Raw genomic sequence first — 23,992 nt, forward strand, 5'->3', positions numbered from 1 at the left:
TGAAAGGTACAGTGAGCAAAATGTGATGGTTGCGAACTCTCAAAGTGGGAAAAAAACACAGCACATGTTATCATGCCATGTTCTTTCTGCAGAGGGGCGCCATCTACCTTTTTTGAAAAAGTTCTTGAAACAAGTTCCAGCAGTTCAATGGCAAAACCACTAGGATCTTGGCTGTCTTGGCTCTAAGGGTGCTGTGAGTCTAAGGGGGATGTTCAGTGCTGCTCTTAGTGCGTTATTTTGCAGTCTTTGCAATGTATCCGTGACATATTTATTAGCGCCTGAGTACATGGCATTACAATAGTCTAATCTAGACATTATGAGGGCATTGGCCAAGGTAATGCAGCTTGTGGTGTACAGGAACGGTCTGCAGGCCCGGATAAGCTTACATGTGTAGGCTGTGGTAGATGCAAGTTAGTTCACTTGTTTCTTAAATGTCAGAGTAGAGTCAAGATAAATACCTAGAGTCTTAACAGCCGGCATCACCTTAATAGTATTCTTATCAATATTAAAGGAGCTGTAGCTGGGATTAAGTTTCTTGATATTAGGATCAGTATCTCCGTTTTGTCGTCATTCAGGCAGAGGCCATGGTATGCCATCCATGCCTGAATGAGGAGGTATATCATGTTTACTAAAACCGTGTCATCCGTATAATTACCTGAGAGAGGGATAAGGATCTGGGTGTCATCACCATAATTTGTATAGGTGATACCCAGTCTATCCAACTTGTCAAACAATGGCTTTGTAAAGATGTTATACATAGTGGGGGAGACGCAAGATCCTTGAGGTACTCCGCACGATATATGAATAGGGTCGGCAGAGGCTGAGGGAGAGAAGACTCTCATTGTGCGGTTTGCCAGGCAGGATTGGACCCAGGCTATGGCCTCTCCTGAAAAGTGAGCCGCTGACCTGAGGTGGTTACATAATACTGCATGGTCTACTAGGTGGAAAGCTGCAGAGAGGTCCAGGAGGAGTAGCATAGCTGTTTTCCCATTGTCCTTCAGTTCATCAATTTGAGTCTTGAGGTCTAGCAGGGCTGTTTCAGTGCCGTGAAGGGGCAGAGGCCAGATTGTCGTGATCCTAGTAATTGATTTGCGTCTAGATATTTCTGTATTTGAGTATAGGCTACTCTGTCGATGATTTTGAGAAGGAAGGGCACCGTAGTTATGGGTCTGTAGTTGTGTATAAAGTAATCACATGCTCGGTCTGGAATAGTGTAGTGGTTATGGGTGGTCTTCGAAAATTAACTTTGTATTTATTTTACCTCAAATGTATGTTTTATCTAATGTCAATGGAAAAATTAGAATTAAATAAACTATGAAGGAATCGTATGTTAAAAAAGCAACTGACTTACAATGTAGCAACCAACCAAATTCTTTCAAATTGCCTCAACTGAAATTATAGATAAAGTATGCATCTGGTGTTGTAAAACTTTCTACAGACAGAGTAAAAAAACAGTAGCTATGTCCCACAAAATTGAAGACAATGAGGAATCACAATAGTTCCAATTGGACTTGCATTTAACAGCAGAAACTAAATAAAATATAACAGACACCACCATCTCTTTTCCACCCTCTGACTTTTCCTCACCACTTGCTTCACCTGTTACTAAAAAAGGAAATGTCTACAATTTTCCCCATTCTCTCTGACCTACACATCTCGCTCCCCTCCTACTCACCTGATGCCTCTTCCACCAACACTGATTTCTCTAGATTCTTACCCCTACCATCCAACTCATTCTCCTGTCACTTCCCACTGATAACTTTAATCCCCTAAATCTTAGCATCCTTGGTCATGGGTCACCCCATTCATACGCTCTCTCCACAAAGGCATGAGCCAGCTGCTGCGCTAATGGAGGCGTACCCACTGATATGCGGACCTACAACTCTACCTCTCTTCCCTGAACTCTCCAAAGTCCACTCTTGATAGAGCAAAAATCGAATTCTACCTAATCCTCATTGACTCTCACTCCAACCATCGTCGCTGGCTACACAGTACCCTAAACTCACTCCTCCTATGTCTATGACTAGCAACCTTCCTCACACTTCAGTCACCTCCATTTTACACTCTGCCTACTGTACTATAATTTTGTCTCTGCCTATATCTCCCACTTTAGTCACACTAATACTGACAAAGTGCTATCTCTCCTGATGAAGGTTAATCCATCGTTTGCCTCATCAGACCATCTTGCTCCTCAGCTAATCAAGCCTGTTGCCCCTTTATTTTATTTTATTATTTATTTTTTGTATTTGTATTTTATTTGGTTATAAATGACCTTTATCAAGTACATAGAAAAAATAGCGATTCTTTACAAATGAATCACAAACTAAAACTTCAAATAAGAACATCCTGTAAGGATATTTGCTACCTGTGCAGTAGTGCTGTACTGTAATCAAATTCAGATAAAAACTTCTTTTAAAAAATGACAGCCTTCCCATTACACAAAAGTGCTAAAAGTGCAATCCTAAAACACATTCCTACAGCAGGGAATTTAATATGAGTCTAGGAAGTTTGTTAATGCAATCACAATCGTAGTCATTCTCCCAAATAAACATAGTTGCCACACAGACTCATGATCACTTAGGGAAAATAAATCCACATATATGTTGAAATAAATTAGTCTTGTTTGCATCAATGCAGGGCAAAGAGTCATCAAATGCTTCAAAATGTCCTTTTCATTTTCTGCTTTACAAAATCCACAAAAGCCCATCTCAGTGAGTAGTTGCCCACATTGAAATAAAACATCCCTGGCGGGTAGCATACTCCACCAGAAGCGGAGAAAGTTACCTCCAATTCGAATGTAGGGATAGATTGTTAAATATATGAGACAGTATACCCACTTTTTTACAATTAGCACTGAAGTGGCTCAAAGATTTTTATGCCTACATCTCCTCCATAATATTAGCCCAACCATAGCTTAACAGCTGCTATTTTATTTTCACATGATTTGTTGCTAATTCCGTCGCAGATGACCCAATTTGGTTAAGAAGATTGCTGCAGAATGTTAAGAATTAATTAATAAAAGGGTCACCTTATTCTCAAAAATTTGGCATAAGTTGGCATATGAAGAATCCTTCAGCGGATTTAAAATTCTATAATAAAAAATTTAAAAATGTCCAGAGTATTAATACCCAGCTCGAAGCAAATCAGTGCCATTCGTGTGCAATTTGGTAGCTGCAACAAGGTTTTCCAAATTAAAGTTTCCAATGGGGGTAATTTAACACCCAAATTGCCTGAATTTCTGAGCCATATAAAATCTTGGATACAATATCCCCTCATAAAATCTCAATGCCGGAATCAATGAGAATTTGCCATACCTACGGTCAATAATGTGCAATTGATTCATCAAATGTGTCATCCGCGTCTTCAAATATAATAAATTCCTTTTGCGGTCTTGCGCCAATAGGAAAACCTAAGTAAATATAATTATCAACCAACTCTATAGGGCTAGTTTCAACATAGCAGACACATTTCTGAGCCAACATATGCCGTGTGCATTGCATAATTTTAGTTTTTTCCACATTCACCTTCAAAGAGTGAGCATTTGCAAAATTCAAAAAACCATTAACTAGACGCTGCAGTCCCATTTGTGTACAGTTGAAAATGATAGAATCGTCCACATAATCTCCTCCTTAGGTTCACATACCAACTGTTCAAGGACAATACCCAAATCTTCTCTTTTCCTGAACTGTCTTCTGATCGCACTATCAACAATTTGAACTATCTCTCTGCTATTATATGGGATGGTTTTGCACTCTCCGTTGTTAAATTCTACCAAAATGGAGCTGCTCTTCTCCCTGCCAAAAGTTATCTATCATCTTGTGTATTGCCTATTCAGTTCCCAGCTGACACTCTACCCTACTCTTCTTCAGCTAGAAACCTGGGCTTCATCTATCACCCTTCTCATACCTTCTCTAGTTTCATCTCCAAAACTGGAACAGCACCTCATCTCATCCTCCTAAATGTTAGAAAATCAAGCACCTCCTTCCTTTTAACACTGCCAAGCAGCTATTAACCACTCTTGTCTTCTCTAAATTGGACTACTGTGCCAGCATCCTCTTTGGTATCCCAAGCTATGCTTTCTGTCTTCTCAACAAGATCTTTAACTTCACTACCAGGACTCTCTTTGAACTCCTTCAGTTCACACCTACTTCCTTGTACTGTCACCAGGCGGGATGGCTGATGATGCAAAACAGGGCCAGATTTGTTCACAAATCTATCCATGGTAAGGCACCCTGTATCTATCCTCCTCTATCCAACTCTACAAGTCTTCTTGTAATCTCTGATCTTCCTGTATGACTACTCTTGTGCCCCGCTAGTGCTTCCTCTCACTTCTTCTCTTTCTCAATTCTTGCTCCATTTGCATTGAATTCTCTTCCCCCCGGACACCAAATTAAAAGCCTACCTCCTTGCCTCCAAATTACCCTCTTAACCAACCTCTCATCTGCCTGCTAGCTAAAAATGTTCCCTCGCCTCTAACATGCCTATGTCTCTTGCTTCCTCTGCTTCCACTTTTGCACTTCACCCATCATGGTCACATCCTGAGCACATGTTTCCTTAATACCACCTGCACTTAAAAATGTCCAATGTTCATTGTCCTTAAGCTATATATGCCCACTTATGTATTGTGACTTTTCCATTTACTCCTCTACTCAACCTGGTCAGAATGTCCCTCAAACTCGCCCCATTGTAAGACGCTCTCTGCTTCCCATCAAATCTGATTTTGTATCTATTGTACACTCTTTTGTGATCAAACGAACATTGTTCCTCCTATATTTAAATAAATAAATCAAGTTAAAAGTATAAATAAATATTATTATCCACATGCTAAAATAACAACCAAATGCCATCTCAAGCTATCAATAATAAATTTGAAATATTCCCACATCCGCTGCATACACAAATTAGTATTCCCTATTTCTCAACAGCCATCACATGCCTAAATATCCTAGATAAAACTGTATCAAACACAACTTTTTTGGAAAAAAGTATTTAATCTCTACCTCAACTGCAGAGTAACAATAAGATAGAACCTTTTTATACATCAATGTTTGGTTAATGGAGCAATGGGAACAGTGTTTGGAACAAACATATCCGAATTAAAGTAACATCTGCTTTTCCTTATCAAGTTTGATACACTTGAAGAAACCTAAAACACAAATTGAAGCACAACAGCACATTTCCTTCTTTTTAAAGATGTGTATGTATGGACAGAACAATTCTGCCTCTCTTTTGAATACATGGTAGCAATTCACAAGGTCTAACCCTCACCCATGCACTTGTAGACATTGGCAGCACAGTCTTCAAAGGTATGTAGAACTGTCACATGTTCATACACACACAGATCTATTTTTACTAAACCTCATGGAAAGCAAAATCAAAGCAGATATCCTTTGCATCATTAAATATAAAAGTCTATATATGCATTGTACACTCCACATGTGGATATGTACCCTATACCTGAAAAAAGAAAACCTTCAAAAAGAGCACTAGAAGAAAATAAGACTAATTCAGACCTCCCCATACTCCCAATAAATAAATAAACCATTATACAAGCTAAACATGTACAACTTTCAACAACTTTCAACATTCTCTGGTCTGTTTACATTTCAGAACATTAGTGGAGTGAAATGTTGTGGAAATGTAGCACTCAATCTACTATTCCAATTGTCACTACTGGAACACAATGGGCCTCATCACAAGGTTGGCGCTAAAAATCTGGCCGTACCGGCATAGCAGTAATAACATTCCGGCTTGGCACCAACCCGCAAATAGCAGACGATCAAGAGTGCGCAAGCGCGTGCAACCCTGCATGCCGGTAACGGCCGTACCGGCATGCCGGCAACGACCCCCAAACCCCCAGACAGCGGCCTCGACCAATACGCACAGAACGGCTCCGCCCTCGGCAACCCCTAAATACCGTTACCGTTATTAACATAGTGAAAATAACGGGTGCGTTAATACCGGACCCGGAAGTAACGTCATCTCGCCGGAACGGGAAATGCCATGGTGGCCATCTTTAAAAACACAATCCATTACCATCCTCCACCTACAGGACACTCTACACCCCAACTCCCAGGCCATCATGGACAACATGTCGAAGACCACCCGGAGAGGCACGGCCCGCCTGCGCAAACCACGTTTTACGGGCGATGAGCTGAACATGTTGGCTGACACCCTTGTGGCAAATGCTGAAGTGGTGTTCTGCAATGACCTCAGGCAACCAGCCCAGCTCAAGAAAAAGGCCATCTGGGAAGAAGTTGCCCAGAAAGTAAGTGCAGTCGGCACCACCGCACGCACAGTGCGTGATTGCAAAAAACGTTGGGATGACCTCAGGCTGAGAGTCCGGCACATATTGTCAGCTAATCGGAGCCAGGGGCTGGCAACAGGTGGAAGACCACACTCCCCACTGAAATTGGCCAGATGGGAGGAGACCTACAGCTCCATCATAGACGTGGAGTCCATCGAAGGAGTCGGTGAAGCAGAGTTTGGCATGCAGATGAAGGTGAGTGTCCCTACTGAAACAGTAAACATAATCAAAATCATCCTCCCCCAAATGTGGCTGCTACACCAGCCAACAAATGGGCCATCATGCACACCTACACATATCCATGTACACATTCTGGGTCTACCACCATCCCATCCGAATGCATGTTGCGGTCATACACAAATACACACACAAGACACATTTTATGGGCATGTGCCACCCAGGACGACCCTCCCAAAACACATCAATGTCCAACTGCAGCCAACAATGTGTACATGTGGACACGACTACGCTATCAAAATCCACTCTTCAACATTGCATGTACACAGTCTCCTACAAAGCCACAAATGCAACTGATCAGATGGCGCCACATGGCCAATGACTAATGCATGCACAATGCAAGGGGAACAATCACTGATGTCCTGTCACTCTCTGTCCCCCACAGGTATGGATGCTGACAGTGACGAAGTGCAAGGGAGTGCACAATGCACAACACCAGCCAAAAGGCCTAGGAGGCAATCTGATGGCACAGGTCCAACAACCTCAAGTGGACCAAGGATGGGCCAAGCGGGAAGCGGGCCAAGAACCGGTGCAAAAACAGCACCACCAACAAGCACACAGGATGAGCTGACACATGCACCTGCATCTATGGTCACACCATCCACACTGGCTGAGGACACAGCAGGCATGGAGGAAGGCACACATTCTGCTGCTGCCAGCACAATTGGCGAGATGGCTGCATCGGCAGATCATAGCGTGGATGAGGTAGCTGAGCCGGACAATGAGGGCGATGCAGGACTTGTCCACTCAGACACTGTAGTGCACACACCAAGCCCACTGGCCACCCCGCAGGACACACCTCAGCAGGACTCATCCGACCAAGGCAGCCATGGAGAGTGGTCTCCCGCCACGCACAGCCCCATTATACATGATGTGCCACCACATCACCCACCAAACACAACCCACACTGCCATACAGGACCTAGAGGGACGTCTCTCCAGGATGGAGACCCGTCAGGAGGCCATGCAGGCCTATGTGCACCAGTACCTTGACAAAGGGGTGACAACACGCCGTGTCATCCAGGACAGCACTGTGACCATAATCAAGGCCATTAACTCAGGTGCACAGCAAGTGCGTGATGGCTTCAATGCCTTGGGTCAGATCCTGACCAGGATTGCTGACAGCATGGCCCAACAGCAAATCCTGCCCCAGGGATCACAATCATCTGGGTCTTCCGCATCATCCACGCCAGGGAGTTTGAGTCAGACCAGCCCCGTGCGCAGGTCACTATGGAGTTCCCGCCACGCAGAGAACCAACCCCACCTCCAAAGGGGGCTCAACAGTAGCTGGGCCACCCCGCAGATTCACATTGCCTATTCATCCAGACACATGTCGTGCCATAGTTGACTTTGGGTGTTAGGGGTAGGTGGTGGGGTGGTGGTGGGTGTAGTATGTAGTTCTGGGGTGTTTGGGGCCTTGAAAGTAGGGTGGGGGAGGTGGGGGTGTGGATTGTTGAATCACGTTGTACTCATTTCTTCACTAATACACCAGTTGTGTAGCAAACATCAAATGAGTGGACATTGATGATTACTTGTATGTCAATTCATGGTGATTCGTGTACATGTGCCCACACTCCCAGTGCCCACTGTTCACAACCCATGGCACCCACTGCATCAAAATACATCAGAATAATTGGTCTATGACCATTTAATGCACTGCGCGACCCTCACATGTTTCACGTCCTAGCCTATGTCCTACATCTCCTCCTTCCTCTCCTTCTACGTCACCAGGTGGTGGCAGCTCCACGTCAGGTGGCAGGGGTATGTTCTACCGAATGCACATGTAATGCAGCATTTCACATGCCGTGATGATCTTGCCCACCTTCTCAGGCCCGTATATGAGTGCCCCTCCCGACCTGCTGATGCAGCGGAACCGTGCCTTCAAAAGGCCAAACTTCTGCTCAATGACCACATGTGTCAGTGTATGTGCACGATTGAAGTCCTCCTCGTGCCTGTTCTGCAGGTTCCTGACAGGGCGGAGTAGCCACGGCTTCAGGGGGTATCCAGCATCACCTACATTGGAGCAGAAGGAGGTATGTGTGAGGAAGAGAGTCAGTTGACAGGTATGCTCAGCCTGTACATCATTCAAGTTCAAATGCGCATTTCCGTCATTTGCAGCCACATCCACATGAATGTCAGCCCTGTACAGTGCATGCCAATCCATAGAAAGAGCCTTGTGTGAGAAACACGTTCCAGGGTCCTAGTCTATGGAACCACCAGGCCACCAAATGTATGTCTTGGCTGGGTGCATTTTGCATGCATATGTGAGGGCTGTGTGTTGGGGTGTGACTTGAGTAACTTCCATTCACCCAATCTATCTGACCCCATGGCCCAGAGGACATTCCCCTTGCATATGCATGAACCCCCCCAATCCATCTGACCCCATGGCCCAGAGGACATTCCCCTTGCATATGCATGAACCCCCCCCCAATCCATCTGACCTCATGGGCCCGGGGGCAGACTCATCCAACAGCCAGCCATTTCGTATGATGTCTCCTTCCATGTAGCGGGGTAGTGAGGAGTTCCACAGCACCATGGCATGATGTGTGGATCCTGGGTATCTGACACAGCAATGTGTTATGATGTGGCTGGCATCACACACCATCTGTACATTGATTGAATGGTACAGCTTCCGATTGCGATACACCGCCTCCACAGCATGTGGGACTACCAACTCTACATGGGTACAGTCGAGTGCACCAATTACATTGGGCATGCCTGCCAGTGCATGGAATGCTATTTTGGTGGCATTTGCCTCCTGTGGTGTCCTTGGTAGGGAAATGTGGGCACTTGCATGCTTCAGTAGTGTTTGTTTGTTTGTTTGTTTGTTTATTTTATATAGCACTCCGGACCCAGGAGTAAAAGGGTGCTTGCAGTGGTAGGTTACAGAAGTACAATATATACAGGTTATGCAGTTAACAAAAAATGGGGTAATATACAATATATAACATATACAAACAGTGATATTTAAAGCAAACAGTTGAACCTATATATGGTATGTACAGTATATACAATTGGTGCTGTGCTTAGTCTGTCTTGGGAATGGTTTTATCCAGTAGCCAACTAAAGACTAGTTTCCTGAACTGTTGGAAGGATTTGGTCGATTTGATGTTCAACGGCAGGGTGTTCCAAAGTTGAGGGGCAAGGACCGTGAAACTTGAGCCACTGGCTCTTTTAGAGGTATAGCTGGGCACATTGAGGCAGAGAGTGTTGGACGATCTAGTAATTCTAGTGCTCTGCTTCAAAGTGAGTTTGTTAGTGAGATAGGGGGGGCTAGGTGGTTTAGGGCTTTGTAGGTGAGGCAGAGGGTTTTTAAGTCATTTTTTTGTTGAATGGATAGCCATTTGCAGGAAATTCTTATGTGGGAGATGTGCTCTCGCCTAGGGATGTTAAGTGCTGCTCGCAGCGCATTCTTTTGGAGAACCTGAAGTTTATTAATTATGACTTGGTTGGCTCCTAGGTAGAGGCTATTGCAGTAGTCAAGCTTCGATTGTATGAGGGCCCTGGCCATTGTAAGGCAACTATTTGTGGATAGGAAGGGTCTGCAGGCCCTAATTAGTTTTCCAGTGTAGGCGGTGGCTGAGGCAGTCATGTTGACTTGTTTAGAGAGGTTGGTGTTTGCATCGAGGTAGAAACCTAATGTTTTCACTTTTTTAACAACTGGGATGATGTTACCATCGATGATGAACTTGGAGTAGTCAGGACTAAGTTTTAGTAGGTTATTGGTAGATCCGACTAGGAGGAGTCAGTCTTCTCATCATTCTGGCAGAGGCCGTGTGTGGCCATCCATGCCTGAATGATAGAGAAGATTTTGTTGATCCTAGTGGCGTCGTCGTTGTAGTTGCCAGTGATAGTGCATCCAGCACTTGGTTTAACACAACAGAAAAGCATGATTGCGACATGCCATGCATTTGGCCCACTGTGTGTTGGTAAGTGCCAGTGGCCAGGAAGTGGAGCACTGATGCCACCTTCAGCAGAGGGGGGATGGCTGTGCGGATGTTGATCAGGCTGACCAAGTCACCCTGTATTAATTGTACTATGTTTGTGATGGTGTCCCTGTCCAGCCGGTACAGGGTGTGGATCTGTGCTGGGGTTAAATCAAATGGATTGGCCCTTATACGCTGAATTGATGGCTGTCTGCGGGGAACAACTACCTGCAATGGTGGAATTTGCTGGGCCTGTCTCACTCTCCTTCTCCTCCTGCGTCTCCTTTGTGTTGCCTGTTGTACTGCCTGCTCAAGGAGTAGCAGTGCAGGCATGTCCTCCAGCCCCAGTATGGCAAGTGCAAGTGGTAGCATTTTGGCTTGGCAAGGGGTGTGGTGTGTGGGTGTGCTCCTTTTGTGCTGTCCCTGACTCCATTGACTCCACCAGTGCTGATTGTGTGCACCTGTGTCTCTTGGTTACACAGCAGTTTAAGGGTGGTCCGCGATGCTGGTATTTCCGGCATCCTGGTGGCCCTTCTTACCGGCTTCTCAATGCCGGTATGTACATGTCCGTGCGACTCGTGGTGTTCCCCTTCTTTGCGGGATGCTGGTATTTAGGCCTCCCCACATGTGCGCATGCACGCATGCCAGTACAGTGGTACACAGCCATAGCGGGTCCTTCAAGATGCCAGTGGCTACGGCACCTAAGGTCATGATATGCCGGACTGGTAATGGATGCCGGTATTGCCTTACCGGTACCGCTCTTACCGGAGCGCCAACCTTGTGATGAGGGCCAATATGTTATTACATGACTCAGAACAGCTATATTTAGAACTCCTCATCCTGCAGTGAAATGCCACTAACAATCCTGACACTATCTACACTGTATCAGGTGTAAGACACATCCACCAGCGGCATGGAGACCATGGAATGGCAGTAGGGCACAATATAAACCTCATTAACCCTACCCTTAAAATTAAAATATCTTCCACATTCCCACTACCACTCTACGTGTTCACCCCTCCTTTTTTAGTGCTCATTGCCTTCTCCTAGTTAAGTTTTCCCCGGATTCTGCCCATGACGCATTTCAATTTTAGTTTGAATCTCATGAGTTACTTACTGGCTGTTCTCCTGCAAGATTCCTGCGGAAAGACACAAAAAACAGCTGCTGAGAAAGGCCTCTTTAGCCCTCGACAGAGTGTCAAACTCATCATTTGGTCTTCTTTGACCCATATCCTCCCTGATATTAATGTTTGCCTTTGCTACCTCCAAATAGCATGGTGACCCCTTCTCTCTCATAATTTCAAAAAACTGCACAGATGTAATCAAAACATCAAAAGGCACATCTGCATCACTAAGTGCTCAATGTGATATGATTGGTTATTTATGACACGCTTAACATGCAGAGGTTTCTAAGCGCAGACCGTTGCCCCTGAGCTATCCTCCCGTGAAGATAGCAATGTGTTCCTTATTTGTAACATATCCATGCAACGGTTTTCACTGTGTGTTAAAATGATGCACATTTTCACCCATGGTAAAATGAAGGGGCGCTGGCCAAAAATCGCTTATTTTCCCCTCTTAATACGTTTTTAAAGTGTTGAATAAATCTGACAAAAATGTGCCTTTTTGGGGACATGCCAGACAACTTATTTTAACATTTTAGCCAGATCCTCCAACAAGTCAAAGGTTACTATCAACAGAATGTTCACAAAAGTAAATCATTTTATTTATATATTTATTTGTTGTTTTGGTTATTAGCAAACCTTTACAAAAAGAAGATACAGAAAGAAAACAAAAAATGAAAATACCAAATTGGAATAGCACAATGAATTCATAATATTTCCCTATGGGTAAAACAAATTCTCATAAAATAAACACCTGTTGACAAAACATCCCTAAGTCAGAAATAATATGAACATGTTGCCAATTGTCTTTGAATATTCAATATCAGGCACTGGTGCGGGTGGTATGATATATATGTTATCAAGCTGTCTCCCATGTGCCAGGCGCAGCAGGTAGAATGTCCGCTGCTGCAGTACTGGGCATTTACATTAAGCTATGAAGTGAACCCTACCGCAAAAGGCTATTCCTTGGAGCTAATTGAAAGATTAAGTACAGCAATAGAGTTCGAGCACGTTGCATGCCAAACACGAGCACTCTGAATGCATCGCTCTCTGTGCCTGGATTGTAAATTTAAGTACCACGATGCTGAGAATTTGACGAGCAACTGTTGACCTACGGAAATCAAATTGCCAGCATTCTTTTTTCTGCTGAGCATTCGTCTGAAATGTAATTTGCTCACATTCGGCGTAAATAGGGGCGCCATGCTTTTCGGCGCGCATAGATATTCTATTTCTGTTAAGTGGCATTTCGCCGCGGAATGCGAATGAGAAGCATGAGGCATGAAATATGATCAGATGGCGCGAGTTTATTACTCGCAGTGTCTCTCCGGAGATGCTGCACTCATTTCACACACCACACACAAATAAACAGATGCGGATTTGTAAATGTGAAGCGAGCATAGAAGAAACAGAATGCGCAAACCTCTTTTTCATTTCATTTTCCTGGATTTATTGTATTATTTTGGATTTAAAAAAGCATGTGGAGAAAAGAGCTACTGAATCCAGGATAAACTTTGCCACCAAGAAATGACCTTGACATTTTTCTTTCAATTAAAACATTATAGGAATTAACTTACAACGCAAAAGAGGCACTGTATTTTTGATCAGAGGAAAAGCATTATGTTGTGTTTTGTGTGAAGAACTCCAACACTTACTTGATGAACGCTTCTTTATTGAGCTCTACAACAACCATCTAGCATATCTGCATGTAGGACTAGTTGAATTCACTGTTCAGATTCAGTCTGTGCAGCAGCCTGTGCTGCAGGCTGAGGCCTAGGGCACGTCTCATAAGAAGGAGCACCGCTGTGTGACCACTCCATACTGTTCTTCGCGCTGTTCTCCTTTCGCGACCACTCTCCCCGGCCCTCATCACTCGAGCAAAGTCTTCCCAGATGACTGCTGGAGACGCTTTCACAAGAATATTTCTCCACATACCTCCTTTTTCTGAGCAGCATGGTCCTACTCCATTACCAAATCTTGGCACTTTGACAACCACCTTCTTTCACGCTGAGGGTGCACATACTTGCTCCTTAAACTGGGTGATTGTTCTTCTTCTCTGATTCTTTCCACTGCCTTCTCTCTACTCATGCCATCTTCTATATCTTTTGACTTGTCTGTTGTGCCTTGTTTGCTCTCCTCTCTTATGACTCTTTTTCCCTCATCAGAACCTTTTCCTAGACAAACTTGCATGTAAGGTGATAACACTTTATCGTCAGTGAACCCCTTTCCAAACACAGCCAATGTCTCCAGGTTCCAACATTTCTCATCTTGCGTACATACATGATTTGTACCTTATTGCACTCCCTTGATGTGGTGGCTGTACTGAGACTCTGTCACGTGACCCTTGTGAGGTAGACAGATCTTTAGCATGTCGCTTACTTCTACCTCTGTTGTTTGCACTGCCCTACCATTGTCACTCAACCTTTTCATGTAGTCCTTGCTCTTCTTGACGCTCCACACTATATCCTCTACGTTTATGGAGTCATCCGCCCTCTGATTAGATAGCCATTGAGGCACTAATGTGGATGCAGCCCTCTTGCATCTAAATATGTCAAACGGTGACACATTAGTGGTTCCATTGGGCGGCAATCAATGAGCCTCTTCTTTCACTGCCATGTGTGGATCCATGCCTAATACCATGGCCAGGTACAAGCCCCCTTTTATGAATCTAGTTTTCCTTTCTACTAGCCCATTGGCTTGTGCATGACACAGGGCTGCTTTAGTCTGCTTAATGTTGTTCTCTCTCATGAATTTCTCCATTTCATTTGATGTTAGCTGGACTCTGCTGTCTGTCACTAGCTCTTTTGGCAGCCCTTCCCTTTGAAATACAGATGTGAGGACATTTATTACTGTTGCTGAGGTGATGTCAGGCACAAATTCTGCCTCCACACATTTTGACAGTTAGTCAACAATCACTACGCTGTATCTGTGCTCAGCCTCCATGACCTCTAGCGGGCCATTCACATACAGCCCTAACTTCTGCTATACCCCTTGCTGGATCTTGGTGGGAATCAAATGTGCTTGCCTTACTGTTAGCCTCTTATCGCTTTTGAGGCAGTCCTGACATTTGTCCATCACATTTAGGATATCCTCGTCTATGCAGGGCCACCAGTAGCACCTCGTCATGTTGTTCCCTAAATGTCCTGAATGGGCTCTACACAGTATGAACTTCCTCATAGCCATGGGAGGTATCACTTGTTCACCCCTGAGCAGCAGACCCTTCAGTCCATAAATCCCCTCTGCTACCCTCCAGTACGGTCATAAGCCTTCTGGAATGGCTCATTCATTCGACCAACCATTGCTGACCCATTTGGTCACCTGCGTTATGATTTCCTCTTTGGCCAATCCTACCAGCAAGTAGCTCTCACTCATTTCCATTAATTATTTACTCCTCAAGTCTCTTACTGATGCCATCGTGCACTCATCATGCAGGAACATGGATACCTGACTTCCATGCTACGGTAGGCACAACATACAGTCAGCTTCTTCATTCCTCCATCTCATATGCGTACTCCTGACATTTTGCTGCTGTGCATGCTAATCTGGGGGTAGATGTCCTGGTACCCCCTGGGATCAATATGTGCACCAACAGCTTGTGATCTGTGCCAAAATGAAACTTTGTGCCCGACACATACATTCTAAAGTACTCCACTGGCCAGGACCATGCCAACATCTACTTCTGCACGGCGGAGTCATTTTTGTCTGCATTCGCAGTGCCTTGGGTGCAAATGCCACAACATTTTCTATGTCTTCTCTTTTCTGCGTATGTGTCAGCCCTATCCCATACGCACTCGCATCAGTGGTGATGTAAGTCTTCCACATTGGTTTGAATTTTTGTAGTGAATCGGGTTTTCAACTCAGCCCTTTAAGATGATGTAGCAATAATTTGAGATGGATGGGGATGCAGAAGATACTCAAACATCAATAATCAAACTAGCTCAGGAAGTTGGCAAATCAAAGCTGTTTTATTTGCAGTTGTCTAAAACAGAGAGTTACAACGAACATTGACAATTTGTTCAATCTTCTCGCTCTCTCTCCACAAATCTTATAAAAAAGCATCTTATATAGTAAAAACTTGTCATTGCTGACGCCATCCTACGTGGCAAACTAAAAAACCTATTGGAGAAAGTGATTGGGTCTAAGGGAACATCTAGGTATAAATTCCATACTTGTCTAAGAGAGTGATAGGGTTTCCAATATCAGGTGGGGCAACTAAGCCCTCCCCTCAAACAGGTCACTATGAGCGTCATCAAATACACAACATCCCATTGGTTATACAAACTATAGGGCTCTCTACTACATGGCCCTCTATAATTGGTTGGCACCCTAACATCCGTCAGTACTTTTCCACATACGGCAGAAGCATGCAGGCTGGTATCCAGGTGCTTGTGGAGTGGTCTTAACTATAGCTTCCCACCAATTAGTACACTATCCATCATCACACTGCTGTCTGCCAGTCAATTAGCCCTCTGAAGATTGGCCTTGTGTTTGTTCTTCATGCCTGAGAATAAAAGAGAGCACAGCATACTCTTTCTCCTTGTTTAGGCGTAGCACGTCACAATTGTCCATTTTCAGCCATCCACATGACTGAAGACCATGGTTTTGAGCTTTTGGTGTGTTTAAAAAAATATTATTTAATGAACCTCTGCGTTTTCATTGTTTTCGTGCCCGTCTTCTAAACAGGAGTTTGTTCTTTCACACGTTTGTAGCTACTGTCTGATCATTTCGGCCAAGAGCGGCTTCGCCCTTCTTTTATTCACTTCTCTAATTCGATTGCTTTTCAGCTACAACACACTAGAAAAGCCTTCCTTTTGCTGGTCCAGCTCTGCTAAAATGCGTATTGGAATCGTCCATAGTTCACTCACTCCTATATATATATATATATTACACGGCCCACGGTAGTGGCCGTGTAGTTATGGTTAAGTTGCTCATCCCATAGGAAGACCACTTTTTGGGTGGCTTATAACTTCGCTTACCCTGGATGAATCCTCACCAAACTTTGCAAAAAAAGTATATGAATTGTTTTGCCAATTTTGGTGAGGTTTGGTCCAAGGGGGGCAAAGTTATAGAGGGGGTCCAAAAATGTATTTTTTCCCATAGACATAATGGGAAAAAACTTTGCGCACGCCTACAGCTCAAACCGCTGGATGGATTTCCACCAAATTTGTGGCACGAGCGGCAGCTAAGTCCCGAAAGCGTGCTTTTATTACTTTGGTGTAAATCCATACAGTAGTTTTTTTTTTTTTTTTATGACCAAAACGTAAGGCAAAAAAGTTAGCGAGATCTATGTCTGCTCTGCAGACACACTTCCCTGTTCGCTCTGTGGACAGGTCACCGATTGGCTAATCGACTTGCGTCAACGTGTCCGCCAATTGGCTGGAGTGAGGCATGAGGTGCGTTACTTTGTTTCGATGCACCTGCCATCTTGGATCACAGCGCGGCGGCGAACAGAGGCAAAATGCAATTTTGGGGTGTGTGTTGGTGTGCAGGAGTGCTTGGGGAGGGTTGGGGAGTAAGAGATGGGTCAAATACTGTATTTATTTTTGTGGCAGGTGCCCCTGATGTGTTCGCCATGTCCGCTGCCCGCAGATTGGTTTTGGGTTGTTAGTAGAGCATTGATTGTAATTAATATTCCCTATAAGCAGCCCATATACCACAGTCAAAATGTTTGGTAGCATAGGTGTGTTATGCTGCGGTGGATGTGGCCAGGGCCGAAGGCCATGCAACCAAGACTCTAGGCCCTGGCCACAACCACTGCAGCATAACACACCTATAGAATCAAACACTCATCAAATATCCACAACCCAAAAGTTTGTGTTCTGTTTCATTTGTAGAGTTTGTTTGTGAAGTTTTGGCTAGGCTATGCAGTTAAGATTGTAGAGTTTGTAGAGTTTGTAACAAGGACTGCGTCATAAGATACCCTTGGAAGTAAACATTTTGGATTGTGGTGTATGGTTAGATGTTTGCTTAAATGGGTGTGTTATGGAGGAGTGTTTGTGAGTTTATTTATTTTATATATACTGGTTGAGTTTTTTGTGGTTGTATGCAGTTTTTTCATGACATGGGTAACTGGAGACATACTTTTTCGATCTCTGTGATAAAAGAAAAGATTGTATGTTAGAGTAGGTAGTTCATAATGAGTTATTGCATTGAATAATAGACATTTCTATATTTTCTTACCCTCATATTTAGTACTTTACAAGTAATATAGTTCAAACCAGTAACTGCGCAATATACTCAGTTTCTGTGTTTGTTTTCAAAATCATTGGGTCTGTGGGGAAAAAAAAATCCATGCTGGATTTAAAAAAAAAACCTATGTTGTGGTACACTATACTTCTTTCATTGTTTTACTGTTTATTTCTTGTTTCTTGCTAATCTTCTATCTGTTGGCTTGTTGCATATTTTTGGGGCAATTAGATATCTGTTGGTGTATTCTAATTGTTTATTTCTACTTTTATGCTATCCACCTATCTGTTGGGTTTTTGCATATTTTTTGGGGCAGTTAGATACCTGTTGGCGTATTCTAACTGCACATTTCTTGTTACATTTTAGTGGTATTTATTTATCTGTTTGATTGTTGCAGAATCTTGGGGCAGTTAGATACATGTTGGCATATTCTAACTGTGCACAGTTTCACTTATGTTCATACACAGATTACATATTAAATTTTGGTTTTAAGAATATTAAGAAAGCATTTACAAGATTTGCTGGTAATCTCTGCTTTAGAGTAATGGTACTATCATTGCATTCAAACCATCCACAATTCTTTTTTATATATGCAGTGTAGTGACCTGCATTGGTTGTGGCTCCTGCATGGTAGATAATACCTATTGTTGTGAAGGTTTTCTTGAGTTTGAGTTTGAGTTTGAGTTTATTATTTATAGCGCGCGCCAGACCCGAGGGTAACCGGGCGCGTTGTTCAAGGATACTTTAAACTTTACAGGTTACATATGATTACAAATAGTGATTATACATAGTAGAAATTACATAATGCAGGCCATGGTATATACATGTAACATAATATAAGCAGGAAATATGCAGTAGGGAGAAAGAGGATATATAATTATGTACATAGTACGTTTGTAGAACAGTGGTAATGGACTATCGGTCATTTTCTTTGATCCAATTGATACAGTTGGATCTGAAGAGAGCGTAGGATTGGGGGGATCTCAGGCCGGGCGGGAGGGAGTTCCAAAGCTGGGCAGCTTTGACCGGGAAGCTGTTTCCTCCGGCCGTACTTAGTTTGAATGGGGGTATCATTAACTGGTTAGAGTATGCTTCTCTGGTGGGTCTAGTGGAGATTTTTCTGTTGAATCTAGCGGCTAGGTATTTAGGTGCTAGATAGTTGATGCTTTTGAAGGTTAGAGAAGCTGTCTTAAGTTTGATTTTGTCCGCTGTGGAGAGCCAATTAGATTGTCTTCTAGCTTCTGAAATATGCTCTCTTTTTGGAATTCCTAAGGCAGCCCTAAGGGCATTGTTTTGTAGTGTTTGAATCTTTTGCACCGTGTGTTTGTTGGCTCCTATATATAGAGCGTTACAATAGTCCAATTTCGACAGCACTAATGCTCGGGCAAGGGTTAGGCAGTTGGCAGTGGATAGGTATGGTTTTGCGGCTCTGATCAACTTGCAGGTATATGCGGTGCTGGATGCCATTGCGCTCACCTGTTTGGTTAGGGAGAGGTGGGAATCAAGGTAGAACCCTAGTGTTTTTACCACTTTTGCCACCTTGATAGTGTTACCGTCTATGACGAAGGATGAGTATTCTTCTTTTAGTCTTTTGATGTTTTGTGTGTTCCCCAGTATGATGAGTTCAGTTTTGTCATCATTCAGGCATAGCCCGTGGGTGGCCATCCATGCCTGAATGATGAGATAGATCTTGTTCACTAAGGCCAAATCTTGTTCATAATCCCCTGAGAGTGGTATGAGAATCTGAGTGTCATCCGCATAGTTAGTGTAGGTGACACCCAGATTATCTAGATCATCGAACAAGGGTTTCGTGAAGATGTTGTACATAGTGGGGGAGACACAGGAACCTTGTGGGACTCCACATGTGATGGATACTGGGTCTGCAGCAGCAGAAGTAGAGAAGACTCTCATAGTTCTACCGGTTAGGAAAGATTTGATCCATGCGATGGCATGCGTGGAGAAGTGGGCAGCTGTTTCTAGGTGGGTGCATAGCACATCATGATCCACTAGGTCGAAGGCTGCGGAGAGGTCCAGTAAGAGGAGTAAGGCCATCTTTCCGGAGTCTCTCAGCTCATCGACCTGAGTTTTAAGATCGATAAGCGCGGTTTCAGTTCCATGCTGAGGTCTAAAACCTGATTGTCTTGTGCCTAAAAGGTGGTGCAGCTCCAGGTGTTTTTGGATCTGCAGGTAGGCTACCCTGTCTAGGATTTTTAACAGGAACGGTACCGTTGTGATAGGCCTGTAGTTAGTCGGGATGGATGGGTCCAATGTTTGTTTTTTTAGAAGGGGGAGGACCCAAGATTGCTTGAGGTTATCTGGAATAGTGCCTGAAGCAAAGGAGGCATTAATAAGCTTAGAAATGAATGGTGAGAGGTCTCTGGCCATGTCTTTTATTAGTTGGGCTGGGCATAGGTCACCTCGGCAATTGGATGGCTTGAGTGAAAGTATTATCTTTTCGGTTTCAAGTATGGTTACTTTCGAGAAGTTAAATATATGGTTTAGTTTAGTGCTAGTTGGTAGTTTGCCTCTTAGGTTAGTTGAGGGTGGAATATACTGTTTCTTTATCTCAATTTTTGTTTGGAGTGTAGCAATTTTGTCATTTAGTGCTTTTTGGATGTTCGAGCACCATATTTTATTTTTATCACAGTTATCCTGGACAGGAATAGGGTTTTCTAGTTCCTTTAGTATAAGGAATAGTTCCTTCGTACCAGATTTGGCCTGCAGTATTCTGTTGTTGAAGTTCTCTCTTTTTGCTTTCTTATTTCAAGTGATACTTGACCATGTGTGAATCCAGTCAGCTTACAGTTGTTTTTGGTAACATCTGCATTGTAACGTAAAAGCATTACTATTACGTATTTACTATGTGTCTGTATTTGTGCGGTGGTGCGCATTTTGTACAAATTGCTGAAATGGAATGGATTCACAGTTAGGTATGGATACATACATGAAGCGTTCATTAGGGACTTGTTCCTGTGCCACATGGCTGCAGAGAGTGCATGTATGTTTCCACGTGCATGAAATCTAGAAATTTTCATTTATAGGTATGTTTTTGTTTTCCAGTACTTGTAGTAAGTACATTAGAAATTCTTTGGATTTTCTTGTGAGTTTATAGTGAATTTGACCGTTCCAGCACAGTAGTCCAATTCTTGTCTTATTTCATGAACACTGTAAGTGTTGTCAGGATTGTTGGTTGCATTTCTATGAAGGAAGAACATTTGCAAACACAATTGATCTGTACTGTGTAAGTAAATGTTCTCAATAATTGGTGGCAATTGGAATAGAATATGTATTGCTACGTTTGCGTAACAATTTACAGCAGTTGTATTTGAAAATTTGAATGGACCTGACAGTTCTGTGTCAAAGTCATTTGTTCGGAGTGTGTGTTGATTCTTTGAAGAAGTAGTTGAGTAACTTTGACCAGTAGATTCTTCTTTGGTTGTGGTACTTGATGAAGTATAATATTCTTTTTTTTTTCCTTTGGAGGAATTGTAGTGATATCCTGTATCGTTTCAGTTTGAAGTAGTTTTCTTTTACAACGTTTTGCTTTTTTGTGGAACAGGATAGGTTTTTAGATGGGGTGTAGAGTGAATGCAGCCTATTGTATTCTAGAATGCAAGGAATATCTGCATTTACTTTACTTGCATCAAAGTTGATTAGAAATAGCCCGTCAAGTGTATGTAAGCATGATAGTGCTAGATAGCTAATGCCTTCTTTAAAGACTGTGCTACCAATATCTATTAATGTTTAATCTAGGGTAAGACCTTGTGATTTGTGAATGGTCATTGTGTATGCTAGAGTTGGTGAAAATTGTTCTCTGTGTACATACATGTCTTTGAAAAGAAGGAAGTGGGCTGTTGAGCGTACTATCCTTTTAAATTCTGATAGTATGTCAAAGAGAATATTGACAAATTGAATGTCATGTGGGTGTGTTTGAAAGCCAACAACTGTACCAATTGTTCCATTAAATAGTCCTTGCTCCATGTCAAGGTTATGTTTACGCATTACTCTACAGTTTAAAGATAATTTTAATATTTTCTCCAAACCAGCTGTGTTAGAGATAGTGTTTTCTAAGGTATTTAGTCCTGTTCTGGCTTGTTGACACATGGGTAGTGTCATACCATGTACGTACAGTTTATCTGTGGAGCAAATTTAAATTGTTGGTTGCATTTCTTTTTTCAACTTTGTTTCATTAAATTTTGAACAGCTTGCAAGACTTGGCATCAAGGACACACAATTGACATTTGTGTGTGGTAATTGTTCCCTTACATCAGTACCACATGAGTTATGGCCAGGGAATGCATATATGTGCCTGGTTTTTAATATTGATTGTGCTTCTTGATATAGTACACCAACTCTAATACTTTTAAAAATGTTGGCGTATATGAGGTCTGCAGACTGGTGCACGTTTTCTGTTAATTCTCTGTATTGGAAATGTTACCAAAGGTTGACTTTTCCTGTGTTTCCAAGAGTTTTATGGCACAGTTTGTGCCCTAAGGTTTTAAAAATAGGTTCAGCTTTCGCTGGTGTCAATTGAAGAAGATCTCCGAAAACAATAATTTGTTTTCCTCCAAAGAGCTCGTTGTAGTCTGTTTTGAGGACCTCTTGTAATCTGAGGTGAATCAAAGCCAACAGTAGGTTGGAGACCATGCTCACCTCATCTATTAGCAACATTTTCATTTGTTTGAAAACTCTGCGTTTTTCCATTTCAGCTTCTGTGGAAAGTTTGTAATAGTCTAATTTGTTTTGGTGTTTTACGGGAAGGAGTAGTAATTGGTTTAAAGTGACACTGTATATGTTGTAGGCAGCTAAACCTGTGGGGGCAATTACAACAACTGACAGTTAATTGTTTGTCAATTGTTGGAGGAACTTGCTGATGATTTTGATTAAGAATGTTTTGCCTGAACACGCTTCACCACTCACATATAGCAGTATAGGTTTGTAGTCTTGGCAGGTACTGTTTTTATTTTCATGTTGCACATCATGTTCAATTTGTTTTGTTATTTCTTGGAAAATACTATGCTGCTCATTGTTCAGTTGCGATTTCAGTACAGCAAAGTCTTCTGTAGTTGTTCATACTGACACATGGTGTTTTCTACTTCTGTCATGGATAATTCTGCCTCATTTGCTATTAGTGGCTGTCCAAGTGGTTCTTGGCTTCCTGTTACAGAAGGTTGACTACTGTCGGGAGTGTCCACTTGTAGTTGGGCCTGGAGTTCTTCGTGTTGCTGTTCATTGTGCAACATTGTTCGGTACTGTGTTAAGTTTATGTCTGTTATTAGTGCTTTCATTTGCTTTGAAAGCATCTTCATAGGAGTCATATGTATCCAGTAACTTTTCTTCTTTTCTCCATGGTTTATAAAGTTGTAGCAGGGACATGTAATACAGTTGAGCAGTTTTTAGTGACAATTTGATATGATTAATTAAACTGTGTTTGGTAAGTTTCACTAAGCTGCCTTCACAATTTACAACTCTGTATCTACCTTTCTTTTCATCTGGTAAAATATTGTTTTGTATCTGAAGTTTTGGGCCACGTGGTAGAGACACATGGTTTCCAAAGTGGTACTCATGTTTGGGTAGTATGTGTCCAGTAAATTGTTTTTCAAAATGTCTTGGCTGTTGGGATCATTTTTGGCTAGTGTTCCTATGTCCTCATATGATGTGAGAACTCTTTTTCTAGATTTAGCAGGACCAAGACTTAGCCATACTATACTGTCAGATTTTGCATACAAGGCAGTACCGGTTAAATGGTCTGCAGCTTCATAGCAGCCACATTCTCTATGAGAGAGCATTGTGATGCCTAAGCAGTACAATTTCTGTGATAGTGTTTTGTCAGATGATATGTCATCCCAGAGGTCCTGAAGCTCTGTTTTCTCTGCTTTGGTTAAGTAGGCTGTGTCATATCGTGCAACTGCAGTGGAACTGTCTGCAATGTACTACACATCTATGTTTGCATTCCATAGGAGGGCAATGATTGCATTGTAATCATTGATGTATTTTGATTCTTCTGTTCTTTTTATGTGATATGTGTTCTTAGATGATTTACCTTTTTGACTGAAGACATCAAGTTGTTTACTTGACCTGTTGCTGAAACTGGTCTAGGGAAACCAAAGCAACATTTGGTGTAGTATTTCCCTTTTTTTTTTAAATATTTGCAATGACAATATTTCCCACATTTGTGTCTTTGAAATTGTAAAATTTGTGCATGAAGGTCACTATTTG

This window comes from Ambystoma mexicanum, chromosome 4p (assembly GCF_040938575.1).
Source record: "Ambystoma mexicanum isolate Mex_15411 chromosome 4p, UKY_AmexF1_1, whole genome shotgun sequence".
Lineage (NCBI taxonomy): Eukaryota > Metazoa > Chordata > Amphibia > Caudata > Ambystomatidae > Ambystoma > Ambystoma mexicanum.